Source organism: Oncorhynchus gorbuscha, linkage group LG15 (genome assembly GCF_021184085.1).
Source record: "Oncorhynchus gorbuscha isolate QuinsamMale2020 ecotype Even-year linkage group LG15, OgorEven_v1.0, whole genome shotgun sequence".
Classification (NCBI taxonomy): Eukaryota; Metazoa; Chordata; class Actinopteri; order Salmoniformes; family Salmonidae; genus Oncorhynchus; species Oncorhynchus gorbuscha.
In genome coordinates this window covers 7,913,251-7,929,213 of record NC_060187.1, presented here as the reverse complement: position 1 = coordinate 7,929,213, position 15,963 = coordinate 7,913,251, and the positions used below count along the sequence as shown (strand labels likewise).

Genomic DNA, 15,963 nt, shown 5'->3' with positions numbered 1-15,963 from the left:
ATGCTTTGTTGCGAAATAGGAAGTCAATTCTAGATTTACCTTTGGATTGGAGAAGTTTGATGTGAGTCTGGAAGGAGAGTTTACAGTCTAACCAGACACCTAGGTATTTCTAGTTGTCCACATAACATTGGTCACATTACAAAACATGCTAATTAATATCCTATTTTCCCCAAACTTAGAAATGTTTGCACATTTATTAAAACAAAAAAATAGAAATACCTTATTTGCATAAATATTCAGACCCTTTGCTATGAGACTCAAAGAGGGGGGAAAGTTGGGTTGGTTTTATGACTTAACAACCAGTCGTAAATGGTTTCTAACTCTCAGTATCCAAGATTGGAATGTCTGAGTGGTAGAGAGAGATTCTTGCCCAAAGAACTTCAGCATTGAAAAGTGGATAATGAAACAATACTCCTAACACACAAACAAATGTGGGAAATGGTCGGTGGGGATCCAAACAATGATTATGTTGTATCATTTGTGATACCATTAAAGACGTTATAAACGGAAACATCGTAACTTTAAGAGCTTTCACAATGTATATGTCAGAGTTACATCTAAATGTTGTAAAACGTGTATGATTAAATATGAAACTGTCAGAAGATAAAATGTGATTTTTGACTTGTAAATGAGAATTATTTTTCATGTAAAGTTTTACCCAGTCAGTAACCACGCCCACGTGAACATTATGCCAAAAGGATGGAACACCCCTATTTCCAGTGTGTTTATAAAAGGACTCCTAATGAAATGTAGCAGAGGGGTGGGATTAAAAACTCACGATCTGCGATAGTCAGGACCCAAAATACCATATATCAAATCATGTATAACAGATATATGTCTGAGTACCATTTAATGTGTATATCAAATTGTATTTCTGCCATGTAATACTGTGTTTAAAAAAAAAAGTTTAACTACACCTCCAAACAGAAAAAAGGAAGCAGGTCCTCTGTGATGTCAGCTGTGGTGGGGATACACGTGTGATGTCAGCTGTGGTGGGGATACACCTGTGATGTCAGCTGTGGTGGGGATACACCTGTGATGTCAGCTGTGGTGGGGATACACCTGTGATGTCAGCTGTGGTGGGGATACACCTGTGATGTCAGCTGTGGTGGGGATACACCTGTGATGTCAGCTGTGGTGGGGATACACCTGTGATGTCAGCTGTGGTGGGGATACACCTGTGATGTCAGCTGTGGTGGGGATACACCTGTGATGTCAGCTGTGGTGGGGATACACCTGTGATGTCAGCTGTGGTGGGGATACACCTGTGATGTCAGCTGTGGTGGGGATACACCTGTGATGTCAGCTGTGGTGGGGATACAGTTGAAGTAGGAAGTTTACATACACTTGGGTTGGAGTCATTAAAACTAGTTTTTCAACCACTCCACAATTATCCTGTTAACAAACTGTAGTTTTGGCAAGTCGGTTAGGACATCTACTTTGTGCATGACACAAGTCCTTTTTCCAACAATTGTTTAAAGACAGATTATTTCACTTATATCTCACTGTATCACAATTCCAGTGGGTCAGAAGTTTACATACACTAAGTTGACTGTGCCTTTAAACTAGAGGTCGACTGATTATGATTTTTCAACACCGATACCGATTATTGGAGGACAAAAAAAAGCTGATACCAATTAATCGGCCTATTTGTAATAATGACAATTACAACAATACTGAATGAACACTTGTTCAATTTGGTTTAAATAATGCAAAAACAAAGTGTTGAAGAAAGTAAAAGTGCAATATGTGCCATGTAAGAAAGCTAACGTGTATAGTTATTATAGGAATTATAGGACTATTTCCCTCTATACCATTTGTATTTCATTAACCTTTGACTATTGGATGTTCTTATAGGCACTTTAGTATTGCCAGTGTAACAGTATAGCTTCCGTCCCTATCCTCGCTCCTACCTGGGCTCGAACCAGGAACACATTGACAACAGCCACCCTCGAAGCAGCATTACCCATCGCTGCACAAAATCCACGGCCCTTGCAGATCAAGGGGAATAACTACTCCAAGTGTCAGAGCGAGTGACGTTTGAAACGGTATTAGTGCGCACCCCGCTAACTAGCTAGCCATTTCACATTGGTTACACTAGCCTAATCTCAGGAGTTGATAGGTTTGAAGTCATAAACAGCGCAATGCTTGAAGCATTGTGAAGAGCTGCTGTCAAACGCATGAAAGTGCTGTTTGAATGAATGCTTACGAGCCTGCTAGTGCCTATCACCGCTCAGTCAGACTGCTCTATCAAATCATAGACTTAGTTATAACATAATAAAACACGCAGAAATACGAACCTTAGGTCATTAATATGGTCGAATACGGAAACTATCATCTCAATGAAATATGGAACCATTCCGTATTTGATCTAACGGGTGGCATCCATAAGTCTAAATATTCCTGTTACATTGCACAACCCTCAATGTTATGTCATAATTATGTAAAATTCTGGTAAATTAGGCGGCCCAAACTGTTGCATATACACTGACTCTGCGTGCAATGAACGCAAGAGAAGTGACACAATTTCACCTGGTTAATATTGCCTGCTAACCTGGATTTTTTTTTAGCTAAATATGCAGGTTTAAAAATATATACTTGTGTATTGATTTTAAGAAAGGCCTTGATGTTTATGGTTAGGTACACATTGGAGCAACGACAGTCCTTTTTCACGAATACGCACCACATTGATTATATGCAACGCAGAACACGCTAGATAAACTGGTAATATCATCAACCATGTGTAGTTAACTAGTGTTTATGATTGATTGATTGTTTTTTATAAGATACGTTTAATGCTAGCTAGCAACTTACCTTGGCTTACTGCATTCGCGTAACAGGCAGACTCCTCGTGGAGTGCAATGTAATCAGGTGGTTAGAGTGTTGGACTAGTTAACTGTAAGGTTGCAAGATTGAATCCCCGAGCTGACAAGGTAAAAATCTGTCGTTCTGCCCCTGAACAAGGTAGTTAATCCACCATTCCTAGGCAGTCATTGAAAATAAGAATGTGTTCTTAACTGACTTGCCTAGTTAAATAAAAGGTGTACAATTTTTTATTTAAATAAAAAATTGTACACATCTGTGTTCAAAAATACAAATTTCCGATTGTTATGAAAACTTGAAATCAGCCATTCCGATTAATCGGTCGACCTCTACTTTAAACAGCTTGGAAAATTCCAGAAAAAAAGACGTCATACCTTTAGAAGCTTCTGATAAGCTAACTGACATCATTTGAGTCAATTGGAGGTGTACCTGTGGATGTACTTCAAGGTCTACCTTCAAACTCAGTGCCTCTTTGTTTGACATCATGGGAAAGTCAAAATAAATCAGCCAAGACCTCCCAAAAAATTGTAGACCTCCACGAGTCTGGTTCATCATTGGGAGCAATTTCCAAATGCCTGAAGGTACCAAGTTCATCTGTACAAATAATTATATGCAAGTATAAACACCATGGGACCACGCAGCCGTCATACCGCTCAGGAAGGAGACACATTCTGTCCCCTGGAGATGAACGTACTTTGGTGCGAAAAGTGCAAATCAATCCCAGAACAATAGCAAAGGACCTTGTGAAGATGTCCGATATCTACATAACCTGAAAGGCCGCTCAGCAAGGAAGAAGCCACTGCTCCAAAACAGCCATAAAAAGCCAGACTATGGTTTGCAACTGCACATGGGGACAAAGATTTTACTTTTTGGAGAAATGTCCTCTGGTCTGATGAAACAAAAATAGAACTGTTTGGCCATAATGACCATCGTTATGTTTGTAGGAAAAAGGGGGTGGCTTGCAAGCCGAAGAACACAATCCCAACCATGAAGCACAGGGATGGCAGCATCATGTTGTGGGGGTGCTTTGCTGAGGAGGGACTGGTGCACTTCACAAAATAGATGGCATCATGAGGACGGAAAATTATGTGGATGTATTGAAGCAACATCTGAAGACATCAGTCAGGAAGTTAAAGCTTGGTCGCAAATGGGTCTTGCAAATGGACAATGACCCCAAGCATACTTCCAAAGTTGTGGCAAAATGACTTAAGGATAACAAAGTCAAGGTATTGGAGTGGCCATCACAAAGCCCTGACCTCAATCCTATAGGAAATGTGAAGGGAAGAACCAAAAAAGAGTGTACGAGCAAGGAGGCCTACAAATCTGACTCAGTTACACACCAGCTGTCAAGAAGAATGGGCCAAAATTCACCCAATTTATTGTGGGAAGCTTGTGGAAGGCTACCCAAAACGTTTGACCCAAGTTAAACAATTTAAAAGGCAATGCTACCAAATACTAATTGAGCGCATGTAAACTTCTGACCCACTGGGAATGTGATGAAAGAAATAAAAGCTGAAAGAAATAATTCTCTACTATTATTCTGACATTTCACATTCTTAAAATAATGTGGTGATCCTAAATTACTAAAGAAATTGAATTTTTACAAGGATTAAATGTCAGGAATTGTGAAAAACTGAGTTTAAATGTATTTGGCTAAGGTGTATGTAAACTTCCGACTTCAACTGTAAATGTGTAATTTCAGTTGTGGTGGGGATAAATGTATTATGTCAGGGTCAGGGTTCAGCTCGGGTCGGCAATAGCTGAGTGAGTACCAGGGTACTCAGCAGCTGAAAAGGCCTGCCAGACAGGGTTAGCAAGAATGATTCAGTAATGGTGTGGTGAGGGGCCGATAGTGAGCAAACACTGAACAGCCAGCCAGTCAGTCAGTCAGCCAGCCAGTTTGGAACCAACAGGACCCTGAACAGATTCTACCCCCAAGCCATAAGACTGCAAGACCAGACTGCTAGACCAGACTGCTAGACCAGACTGCTAGACCAGACTGCTAAACCAGACTGCTAGACCAGACTGCTAGACCAGACTGCTAGACCAGACTGCTAGACCAGACTGCTAGACCAGACTGCTAGACCAGACTGCTAAATCAAATGGCTACCCGGACTACCTGTATTGACCCTTTATTCTCCAACTCTCTTGCACACCACACCCACACCTACTGACACCACAACCCACACCACACCTACTGACACCACAACCCACACCACACCTACTGACACCACAACCCACACCACAACCCACACCACACCTACTGACACCACAACCCACACCACACCTACTGACACCACAACCCACACCACAACCCACACCACACCCACAACCACCACAACCCACACCACACCCACACCTACTGACACCACAACCCACACACACACACACACACACACCTACTGACACCACAACCCACACACCCCAACACCTACTGACACCACAACCAACCCACACACCCCAACCCACACCGACACCACAACCCACACACACTGACACCCCAACCCACACCCCAACCCACACACACACCCCAACCCACACACACACCCACACCCCCACACACCCCAACCCCCCACACACACACACACCCCAACCCCCCCACACACACACACCCCTACCCCCCCACACACACACACACACCCCAACCCCCACACACACACACACACCCCCAACCCACACACACCCCAACCCACACACACCCCAACCCACACCCCAACCCACACACACACACACCCCAACCCAACCCACCGACACCACAACCCACACACACTGAAACCCCAACCCACACACACACACGGACACCCCAACCCACACACACACACGGACACCCCAACCCACACGGACACCCCAACCCACACACACACTGACACCCCAACCCACACACACACTGACACCCCAACCCACACACACACTGACACCCCAACCCACACACACACACACACACACACACACACACACACACACACACACACACTGAAACCCCAACACACACACACCCCAACCCACACACTGACAACCCAACCCACACACACACACACCACACCCACCGACACCACAACCCACACACACACACACACACCACACCGACACCCCAACCCACACACACACACACCACACCGACACCCCAGCTACTCCCCGTATATAGCCATGTTATTACCTCGTACCCCTGCACATCGACTGGGTACTGCTACTCCCCGTATATAGACATGTTATTACCTCGTACCCCTGCACATCGACTGGGTACTGCTACTCCCTGTATATAGCCATGTTATTACCTCGTACTGCTACTCCCTGTATATAGACATGTTATTACCTCGTACCCCTGCACATCGACTGGGTACTGCTACTCCCCGTATATAGCCATGTTATTACCTCGTACCCCTGCACATCGACTGGGTACTGCTACTCCCCATATATAGCCATGTTATTACCTCGTACCCCTGCACATCGACTGGGTACTGCTACTCCCCGTATATAGCCATGTTATTACCTCGTACCCCTGCACATCGACTGGGTACTGCTACTCCCCGTATATAGCCATGTTATTACCTCGTACCCCTGCACATCGACTGGGTACTGCTACTCCCCGTATATAGCCATGTTATTACCTCGTACTGCTACTCCCTGTATATAGACATGTTATTACCTCGTACCCCTGCACATCGACTGGGTACTGCTACTCCCCGTATATAGCCATGTTATTACCTCGTACCCCTGCACATCGACTGGGTACTGCTACTCCCCGTATATAGCCATGTTATTACCTCGTACCCCTGCACATCGACTGGGTACTGCTACTCCCCGTATATAGCCATGTTATTACCTCGTACCCCTGCACATCGACTGGGTACTGCTACTCCCCGTATATAGCCGTTATTACCTCGTACCCAGTCGATGTGCAGGGGTACTGCTACTCCCCATATATAGCCATGTTATTACCTCGTACCCAGTCGATGTGCAGGGGTACTGCTACTCCCCATATATAGCCATGTTATTACCTCGTACCCAGTCGATGTGCAGGGGTACTGCTACTCCCCATATATAGCCATGTTATTACCTCGTACCCAGTCGATGTGCAGGGGTACTGCTACTCCCCGTATATAGCCATGTTATTACCTCGTACCCCTGCACATCGACTGGGTACTGCTACTCCCCGTATATAGCCATGTTATTACCTCGTACCCCTGCACATCGACTGGGTACTGCTACTCCCCGTATATAGCCATGTTATTACCTCATACCCAGTCGATGTGCAGGGGTACTGCTACTCCCCATATATAGCCATGTTATTTTGCTCGTTAGTTATTCACTGTTTATTTATTCCTCGTGTCACTATGGATGTATTCTTTTGTTTATCTTCAAAGCTGTTATATATATATATACATATAACTTTTTGGGCAACTCAATCAAATTCACATAGAAATGTGTGTTATAGATCTGTCATTTTCATTGAACGGCAGTCAAAGAAGGGGTAGATCTCTTTGGGGGGGGGTTATTTCTATGCTTCCTGTTAAAGTTTCAGTTTTGCATCTTTTACTTTTGGTTTTGTACATGAGCTTCCAACAGCTGAAAACACCATATTTTTGGTTATGGAAAATATATTTCACAGCTGGTACAATGATCGTTACACTATAATTGCTTGTTTTTTGACAAATTGAAATTAGGCAAACAATTTGAATTTCAGCAACCAGGAATTGGCGGATCAATTTCGGCATAGTGCATCCAACTCTGCATTGTTGGAAAAGGACCCGTAAGTAAGCATTTCACTATTAGTCTACACTTGAAATGTACAAAGCGAGAGACAAATAACATAGTATTTTATTTGATTCAGCCAGTCAGTCACCACACCCTCCCTTGCACCTGTTGGCTGGCCCAGCAGTGAACACAGGATAGCAACTGAGGGTGCAGCCAAGTGCATAGTGCTGCATACTTGACCGACAGTGCGAGCGATTAGTGTTTTGAGGACAGTTTGGGGGGGGGGTTAAATGCACAATGCATTGTGGGTTGAATTCCAAAACACAGAAAACAATTAATAAAAGCCCCATGTTGGTAGTGACTGCCCATTACTGTTTATCACTTATTAACCATCATTTATTCACAGTACTTTATTTTCAAATATTTGAGTTGTGTATATTATATTTGTTTTATGACTATTTAATTCTAAGTCATCTGTTCTCTAGAAAGCTGCTGCCTGACAACAACAAAAAACTATTTTAGTAGTTATTCAAAGTAAAAAAGGCATACTTTTATGACTGCTGAATACCAACCAGGCCATCAATGACTTAGATGATGTATTTTCAGGTAGAGATGCCTCACGAAGCCACTTTTCTGTATTCCTCTATCATGCGTTCTTCTCTCTTACGTAGTAGGTGTAAAAGAAACAAACAGACAAGTAGGTGCGCAATGGTTTATGGTCATTGTAGTTAAATACCACGTTTTCTGCTATAAACTATGTAGAATACTGGCCTGTTGGAAACTACAACATCGCATAGTTCAGGCTTGATCATATTTCTCGCTACAGAAACTGTGCAATATGCGCATTGAGCTCACAGAAGAAAAGAAAAAAATGAAATGGAATTCAAATAATTGAACGTACATTGGTCAATTAGTTGTTTAAAAAACAAAAACCAACCAAAAAGGTCAATTTATCACTCCGCACTAATGACCAACTGACTTAATGGTTGTGTACAGAAACACAGCCCTCTTGAGACAGGAGCCACCGGCTGAAACGGTCATTGTAGAATAGTGTAAATTTACAATTATTCATGAAGAAATGTCATTAAAAATAAAATTAATATCATTAAAATAATATAACTGTCATTAACCACTTTAATACATATATTTTTTGTATTTATTTAAGTTTTACATATTTAAGTCAACAAACTTTTCCCAAAAGCACCAAAGTTAAAGCCTGGTTCACGTCAAACAGACACTATAAGGAGACCAAACTACCCAGTTTTAGAAGAAGGTTGTGTTATTGAAAGAACAGCTGACTTTAGACAGCTTGGTATTCAGACAAAGGGGAGGGTGAGTCTGTTTCCACGGCAACATGGACTCTTCACAACGTGATGAAACTTTGTTTGTTTCAGCGAGGTGTTGTAACAAAGGAGTATCATAAAATACATGCCCCCAATGTCTTACCAAAACAGGCCACGCTGGCGAACCAACACAGGAGACGGAGGAAAAAAAATATCGTTTTTTTTTTTTACCAAATGTTTGCTATTCAAACAATTATAAAACGGTGACCGTGGTCACTTGGTTGACATTCTAAATTCCATGACCCACCACAACGAGAGAGGTGGAGGCAACAGGCAGCAGCTAGCAGACACTCCTCAATATAAACCTGCCCTGAAGAATGCAAGGCCTTGTGTTATCTTTATTAAGGGAGAAACCGCCACACAGAATGCGATAGTGAAGGGATTTCTTATGAAAGTTATTTAGTTTTCCCTGGAAGAGGAGCCTTACTAGTAGTAATACATAATGTTTAATAAAGCACAAGGCCTAGACATATTTGTCAGTTTGGTATTTACTGTTAGTTTTATTTGTAGCACAGGAGTCAATTGAACTTTCTGGCATGAAGATAGATAGCCCCTCCCCTATGGATGGGAAGCCAAGCTTCTCACCTGATAGTACAGCCTCACCCAAATGTAACCAATTAACACCATCAAGTGTGTGTACATATATGTGTATATGTATATATATAATAATGTATTCACACTGACATCTTAAACAATCTACCCACAGCAGCACTCCAATTTTCTAACATAAGTCAGGTCCTGCAGTCGTCGTACAGACGACTGTTGGAATGATGACTCATAAATGTTACAAAATGACACATCTAATACCGACTGAGAGAAACCACTTCCGTGTGCTACGTCGTCTACTTCTGCTGCGCTGCTGACAACCGCCTGTGCACCTGACCTAGGTCTAGGCTAATTCACAGTTATCCCCGGACAGAAGCCTCAGCACTAAAGATCACATATGACATCGTTAGCCAAACAAGTTTCAAAACAGTTTTTGTTTCTTAGCCTAATATTGCTCCAATGAATCAAAACAAGTTCATATTCCACAACACAGAAAACTTTTCTTTCCATAATATATTGTCCATCTGCAGCTTTCTAAAATATGCCAACCTACTGAATAGGAACTTGGTGAGAGGAAGCTGGTCTGCCCTGACTGAGTAGCATAGCCTGTTCAGTGCACCTGACTCATCCCTGGGTAGAGGCAGGGTAGGAGGGTGGGTAGAGGCAGGGTAGGAGGGTGGGTAGAGGCAGGGTAGGAGGGTGGGTAGAGGCAGGGTAGGAGGGTGGGTAGAGGCAGGGTTGAAGGGTGGGTAGAGGCAGGGTAGGAGGGTGGGTAGAGGCAGGGTAGGAGGGTGGGTAGAGGCAGGGTAGGAGGGTGGGTCGAGGCAGGGTAGGAGGGTGGGTAGAGGCAGGGTAGGAGGGTGGGTAGAGGCAGGGTAGGAGGGTGGGTAGAGGCAGGGTAGGAGGGTGGGTAGAGGCAGGGTTGAAGGGTGGGTAGAGGCAGGGTTGGAGGGTGGGTAGAGGCAGGGTAGGAGGGTGGGTAGAGGCAGGGTAGGAGGGTGGGTCGAGGCAGGGTAGGAGGGTGGGTCGAGGCAGGGTAGGAGGGTGGGTCGAGGCAGGGTAGGAGGGTGGGTCGAGGCAGGGTAGGAGGGTGGGTCGAGGCAGGGTAGGAGGGTGGGTAGAGGCAGGGTAGGAGGGTGGGTAGAGGCAGGGCAGGAGGGTGGGTAGAGGCAGGGCAGGAGGGTGGGTAGAGGCAGGGTAGGAGGGTGGTCAGTCAGGCGTGGAGAAGCAGTGTCCTAACAGGGGTAGACTCAGAGGCACTGGGGTGAGCTGTTATACACTGGCAGACCTGCCAAGCACAATTATTACCATGTGACCCCGACCCAGTGAGCTCAGAGAACTGAGAGAGGTTGGTGGGAAATGTGACCACCTAGTCCAGACCTGGGCTTATGTACTGCAGTGTTTGAAGAAATGGGACAAGGAACCATCCATGTTTCACTCCCAAATGAAGCATGCCAAATATGGATGATATACTTAGGCTGTAGTGCATTCGTTTGAGATATAACGTTACTGATATACTTATGAAATAGTGCATTTGTTTGAGATTATATTTTAATCTAAGAAAGTTACAATGCAGTTTAGCAGTGATTTTCAGACGGATATTTTAAATAAAAAAATATTTTAAAAGACAACAGGCAAAAATATAAACAAACCATGAGAGACAAGCCTGCATATTGTAGAGAAAGCTAGATGATTGACTTTCTAGTAAAAACAGATACTAGATAACGTTAGTAGTAAACTTAGCTCGATCACCTGTTGCAAGAGGATCTCAAATCACAAATCTTAAAAAGATAGCTAGCTAAGATAGTTGTAAGGAACAGTAGCAAATTATAGCCAATTGGTGTTCAATCTAACGTTAGCTAGCTAACTTAGCTACAGTCCTATAGAACATAAACAAGCTAACTAGCTTAGTTGGCATACTTAGCTCGCTAAGTTAGCTACTGTAATTAGCTCTTAACTTGGATATCAAGCTACCTAGCTAAGCCAACGTATTTAAATACAACATTGAAATACGGTACGCATTTCAGGTCTGCAGGTAGCTAGCTACTAAAACATCTCTACGTGTATTTTGCCTCTGAACTCTGTACCTTTATCAGTTAGTTAGCTAGCTGGCCTATAGATGGCTAATTTACCGGTCAACTACCTTAGCATACTGGTTAGCTAACTACTGTAGCATCTAAGCAGATCTCTGCAACAAGAGAGAGAGAGAGAGAGAGAGAAAAGAAAAACGGCGCATCCACCTGTTTTTGTTCGAGAGCTTACCGTGAAAGAAAAAAACACAAGTCTGTGATCCAATTCAAAAGATATCGGTATGTCGTGTAAAATCAGTATATTCCCACTGTTTTCTCCGTCCAGCTCGGCTTCCCTACACTCTCCAACAAGCAAGAATTATGGGAACAATCCCTGGTTTTACAAACGACGCATTCCACAGGCTGATTATCCTAGGCTTGGGTTCAGAATTAAAGGGACACTCACTTCTTTTCTCACGCCAATAAGTAGGCCATTAAAGATGATTGTTTATTTTTCCTGCATTTGTTAAACATTTGGGGTTGAATTCATTTGGCTTGTAGTGTTTTAGAAGATTCCAACTAAAAAAAACATATGTAATAGCTTTACTCAAATGTAAGTCATGCCACGGTATGTCTTTCTATCCTGTGTGTGTGTGTGTGTGTGTGTGTGTGTGTGTGTGTGTGTGTGTGTGTGTGTGTGTGTGTGTGTGTGTGTGTGTGTGTGTGTGTGTGTGTGTGTGTGTGTGTGTGTGTGTGTGTGTGTGTGTGTGTGTGTGTGTGTGTGTGTGTGTGTGTGTGTGTGTGTGTGTGTGTGTGTGTGTGTGTGTGTTTTGCACTGCCGCCTGCTGCCTGTCTGTCACTGGTTAGTGTTGAATCATAAGGCAGCCCAGTCCTAAGCATCCTGATTATTTGGTGCCTTGTGAGATATCAGTATGATTTGTTTCATGCTTAATAAGCCAACTAAAGTAAACAGTGATTAATAATATTCCCAAGCAGTCTTGTCCTGCTGTCCGATTTCTGCCTGTTTTTAGGTGATTGCGGGCTTTGTCGCTCTACTCAGGTCTGTAAACACTTCAAGCCCTTTAAGAGTTTAATTTAGGATAATGTACTACAGTAGAATATATACTGTAGCTATATATTATGTCTCCTAGACAATGAACTGAACGAAAGAGACCAGGCAGTAGTTTCCTCATTCCAGAGTGAAAATATAGTATAATATGAAATGGACACTGAGACTACAAGTTCCCCATGCAGTTTAAAAATGAAAAACCCATGAGTGAGAGAGTTTGATAATGTTTGCCCATGTGTTTACAGTCACACTGTTTTCCAGAGGATTCCCCTCCCAACTAATCACTGTAGACCATGTAATATAATAATAATAATAATATATGCCATTTAGCAGACGCTTTTATCCAAAGCGACTTACAGTCATGTGTGCATACATTCTACGTATGGGTGGTCCCGGGGATCGAACCCACTACCCTGGCGTTACAAGCGCCATGCTCTACCAACTGAGCTACAGAAGGACCACCATGTGTGCGAAGAGAAGGGTCTGTGAATACAATTAACACGAGATGTGACATTAACGTATACAACAAAAAAAGACAGACCCAAATGTCGTTCTATCCAGTAGCTGGGCACTATAAGTGATGTGTGGCTTGAGGACCTACCTACAGTTTCAAACAATGGCGTTTGAACTTGAGCTAATAATTCTATGGTAAGAGGGAAGGGGACACACACAGTGTGTGTGTGGTAAGAGGGAAGGGGACACACACAGTGTGTGTGTGGTAAGAGGGAAGGGGACACACACAGTGTGTGTGTGGTAAGAGGGAAGGGGACACACACAGTGTGTGTGTGGTAAGAGGGAAGGGGACACACACAGTGTGTGTGTGGTAAGAGGGAAGGGGACACACACAGTGTGTGTGTGGTAAGAGGGAAGGGGACACACACAGTGTGTGTGTGGTAAGAGGGAAGGGGACACACACAGTGTGTGTGTGGTAAGAGGGAAGGGGACACACACAGTGTGTGTGTGTGGTAAGAGGGAAGGGGACACACACAGTGTGTGTGTGGTAAGAGGGAAGGGGACACACACAGTGTGTGTGTGGTAAGAGGGAAGGGGACACACACAGTGTGTGTGTGGTAAGAGGGAAGGGGACACACACAGTGTGTGTGTGGTAAGAGGGAAGGGGACACACACATTAACACGTTTTGTCTCAACTCCTTCAATATAATAATAACAAATGGCAACAAAGCAAATGGCAACAAAGCAGCACGTAAACAAACATCCTCTGTAAACAAACATCCTCTGTAAACAAACATCCTCTGTAAACAAACATCCTCTGTTAACAAACATCCTCTGTAAACAAACATCCTCTGTAAACAAACATCCTCTGTAAACAAACATCCTCTGTTAACAAACATCCTCTGTAAACAAACATCCTCTGTAAACAAACATCCTCTGTAAACAAGCATCCTCTGTTAACAAACATCCTCTGTAAACAAGCATCCTCTGTTAACAAACATCCTCTGTAAACAAACATCCTCTGTAAACAAGCATCCTCTGTAAACAAACATCCTCTGTAAACAAGCATCCTCTGTAAACAAGCATCCTCTGTAAACAAACATCCTCTGTAAACAAACATCCTCTGTAAACAAGCATCCTCTGTAAACAAACATCCTCTGTTAACAAACATCCTCTGTAAACAAGCATCCTCTGTAAACAAGCATCCTCTGTAAACAAACATCCTCTGTGAACAAACATCCTCTGTAAACAAACATCCTCTGTAAACAAACATCCTCTGTAAACAAGCATCCTCTGTAAACAAACATCCTCTGTAAACAAACATCCTCCGTAAACAAGCATCCTCTGTAAACAAACATCCTCTGTAAACAAACATCCTCTGTAAACAAACATCCTCTGTAAACAAGCATCCTCTGTAAACAAACATCCTCTGTAAACAAACATCCTCTGTTAACAAACATCATCTGTAAACAAACATCCTCTGTAAACAAACATCCTCCGTAAACAAGCATCCTCTGTAAACAAACATCCTCTGTAAACAAACATCCTCCCCTATTTGCAGCCAGGGGAGTCCTACTTCAACCGCAGCTCAATTACATTCGTAAAAACAGAGAGAGAGTATATTTTGGTTTAAAGATTAAATTCAGTGACTGACATACCTTTCCCTGTGGGTTCTGTCCATGTTATTCCAAGAGGTTAGGATTTTGTCTCAGGCCATTACTTGGGCCACCCAAACGTAAAGAGCATGCGGTTGGATGAAATAGTGAGAATAAGTGTCTGTGGGTGACACAGTATTCCACTGGGTCCCAGGGCAAGTCATTCAATAAGCCCCTCTGCTCTGTTTGGTGTTAATATTTCAGTCATCCTTTTCCCTTAACGGCTATACTGTTGTATCCCTATGTCCATGTCAACGTCCAAAGAAAAGGCTGTTATGTGGGAGTGATTTAAAAACAACATTTAAAACCACCTCCCTCATACACTGGTATTAGACCATAGTTCTACTCCTCTCCTGTCTGCGTGTGTTTAGTGTTGCGTTGTCCTATCATCTGCTGACACTGCCTCACCCCACAACAAAGACAGGGCTACTTCATCATCAGGCTACATAATGGAGTGATTTCAGTGCCAACAGAAATTGTATTTGAATTCAATATTAAGTCTATGCAGTTTCAAATCATGAAATATATCATATCTTTTTAATTATGGAATTCAAAATACAGTTTCAGTTGGCACTGAGGAAACAGTGTCAGAGGGAGAAGCCCCATTGGTGTTGAAATCACTCCCTGTGTTAATACATCTTATCGTCTGGACTGCTACCGCACAGGGGTGAGGAAACAGTGTCAGTGGGAGAAGCCCCATTGGTGCTGAAACATTTTGTACTTCTATTGTAGCTGTAAACATTATCTGGTAGCAGAAATGTATCTTACTGACGGTACAGAACATTCCATGCATTTACTCAGAAAGTACATGGGGAAATAGCAATTACACAGTAATGGAGGTATGAATTACGTGTTCATTTCTTTGGTAGTTACCAGTTCTGTAGAATTCTACAAAGTTAAGTGCCATAAAAGTGCCATTGTTACCAGATACTTTCTTAGTGGGCCTAAATATCATGTTAACAGTTGAAACAGTCACTTTAAAAAATAAAAAAAAGGTATTGACTACAATGTCTTGTTTTGCCTTTGCACCGGTTTGATGTTCTCAGTGTTTACAGCAAATCTTGGGAGGACAGGTACTGTAAAGACCAAACAGACAGAATGGCGTGCACATGACCTGACAGTTCAAGTAAATGTATTTGTTCTGGATTCACTCCAACTGTCCATGTAACCAGTTCAAGGTTCTGTGTGACAGACATGGTTGTTACTATCTGGCCAAGTTGCAAAGTCAGAAGCTCCGCCTAGTTCTACAATTCCTCTTTTTAAAATCGTATTTTAAACCTAACCCTAACCACACTGCTAACCCTATGTCTTACCTTAACCATAAAATGAGACCAAAAAGCATGTTTTAGCTTTCATACATTGGTTTTGTT

At 42.9% G+C, this 15,963-nt stretch overlaps 1 protein-coding gene across 3 annotated transcripts in view; it reads right to left on the bottom strand.

The window, feature by feature from the left end:
* The window catches only part of LOC123996622 (rho guanine nucleotide exchange factor 18-like), a 114,391-nt gene that overhangs the window by 71,789 nt on the left and 26,639 nt on the right, over window positions 1–15,963 (bottom strand). The window lies entirely within an intron of this gene.